General features: G+C 26.4%; 1 long non-coding RNA gene across 2 annotated transcripts in view; it reads left to right on the top strand.

Moving 5' to 3' along the window:
* The window catches only part of LOC137656827 (uncharacterized), a 2,883-nt gene extending 620 nt beyond the window's left edge, over positions 1–2,263 (top strand). Inside the window, exons 1-2 of one of the 2 annotated variants that reach the window (XR_011047024.1) lie at positions 1–1,436; positions 1,521–2,263. The exon at positions 1–1,436 is cut by the window's left edge and continues 620 nt beyond it. This is a non-coding gene — a long non-coding RNA (uncharacterized lncRNA). Of the gene's footprint in view, positions 1,437–1,473 lie in introns of both variants that reach the window. The other variant, XR_011047023.1, reaches the window with a different exon arrangement.

Below are 2,263 nucleotides of genomic sequence, written 5' to 3'. Positions count from 1 at the left end.
ATCACTGTCGAGCAAAAATTCAACAAATAAGTTGAATTGTTCAAGATTGTTGTTGAAAGTTAGGAAATGTTATTTCAATAGTATGTATGTATGTATGTATGTATGTATGTATGTATATGATAAGTCCCCATTTTGGAAACTTAGACATTGAATATAATGATTTTCGCTTTTAAGAAAAGAGGTTGAAAGAAATAAACAGAATATAATTAGATTAAGAAGTATTGTTACAATGTTTTATAATTTACATATTCCATAAACAATAATCAGTTATATACACATATTTATTTACATGACATATATATACAACAATTCACTAAAGTATAGTAGAATAAACGATAGAGAACAATTATTAGAATGTTTTTTCTTAATATTAAATTTTGATAAACAAAACATTTAGTAGCAAACATGAAATTTTATCTTTATAATAACTTGCTCATAATTTAAAACACCTATTTATTTTATAAACCGTTTTCAGCATTTCTAAACTATGGATCGTAAAGTTTTGATTTTAGAATACAGAACTACTGCTTAATGGCCAATATACAATTTTAAGTTTACATATAGATAATATTGGTCCTCAGAGTTTTGATTTAAGGTTGTATCATAATTAAAATACTTTTAGGTGAAAGAAAAAGCTGTTTAGGGTTACCTAAGAGGAATTAACTTGATGTAGAATTTTTTTTTAAGAATAATTCTAGTAAGGTTTTGATCTTAGAATACAACAACTACTGCTCAATGACCAATATACAATTTTCAGTTTACAAAAGTTCTTCAACTTACTAACACAATTCCAAGTGAAAAAAAAAAAATAATAATAATAATAATAAGATGCAGAAATACCGCAATAAAACAAATATATAGTATTTTAGAAACTTCCAATATATTTATCAATGGAATCATGACAATGAATGAAGATTTACTTTGGCTAAAAAGTAACCGAGGTTGATAAACTGCCACTAAATCTATTCCTGATTTTCAAGTAACCCCTTTTCACTCTTCAAGTCTTAATTCAGGTTTCTAACTCAAAATCTAAATGAATGTCAATTAAGTCTTTATTCAGGTTTCTAACTCAAAATCTAAATGAATGGCAATTAAGTCTTAATTCAGGTTTTTAACTCAAAATCTAAATGAATGTCAATTAAGTCTTTATTCAGGTTTCTAACTCAAACTCTAAATGAATGTCAATTAAGTCTTTATTCAGGTTTCTAACTCAAAATCTAAATGAATGTCAATTAAGTCTTTATTCAGGTTTCTAACTCAAAATCTAAACGAATATCAATTAAGTCTTTATTCAGGTTTCTAACTCAAAATCTAAACGAATGTCAATTAAGTCTTTATTCAGGTTTCTAACTCAAACTCTAAACGAATGTCAATTAAGTCTTTATTCAGGTTTCTAACTCAAACTCTAAATGAATGTCAATTAAGTCTTTATTCAGGTTTCTAACTCAAAATCTAAATGAATTCTTTATTCAGGTTTCTAACTCAAAATCTAAATGAATGGCAATTAAGTCTTTATTCAGGTTTCTAACTCAAAATCTAAATGAATGTCAATTAAGTCTTAATTCAGGTTTCTAACTCAAAATCTTAATGAATGGCAATTAAGTCTTTATTCAGGTTTCTAACTCAAAATCTAAATGAATGTCAATTAAGTCTTAATTCAGGTTTCTAACTCAAAATCTAAATGAATGGCAATTAAGTCTTTATTCAGGTTTCTAACTCAAAATCTAAATGAATGGCAATTAAGTCTTTATTCAGGTTTCTAACTCAAAATCTAAATGAATGTCAATTAAGTCTTAATTCAGGTTTCTAACTCAAAATCTAAATGAATGTTAATCTTACTCTGACAGATTGATTCATGATTAGAAAAGTAGTTGCAGTACAGAAGGTCTCCAACTTACACACATTCGGAGATACAAACATAAATCCAACAGAAAATAACAAAGATAAGATAAAGAAATACTGTAATAAAACAATATTGTATAATTTAATACAAAAAGTAAAACTACATTTGTAATAACCTGATATCTATCTCATATGATACCAGAATATTTGTTGACACATAGCAGGAAATCATAGGCATGGTATTCAGGCTAGGCATACCCTAGGCCAAAATGTAAAAAAATTCAACTTTCAAACAATTCGATTTACAAAAAGCTTCTTGGAAAAAATTAAGTTCGTAAGTCGAGGAACTGCTGTACTTATAAATGATATTGGTCCTCGGAGTTTTGATTAAAGTTAACATGATTGTTTTTTTTTTTTTTTT

This window comes from Palaemon carinicauda, chromosome 17 (genome assembly GCF_036898095.1).
Source record: "Palaemon carinicauda isolate YSFRI2023 chromosome 17, ASM3689809v2, whole genome shotgun sequence".
Taxonomy (NCBI): Eukaryota; Metazoa; Arthropoda; class Malacostraca; order Decapoda; family Palaemonidae; genus Palaemon; species Palaemon carinicauda.
The sequence above is the reverse complement of the archived record's forward strand: the minus strand, read 5'-3'. Positions and strand labels throughout refer to the sequence as shown.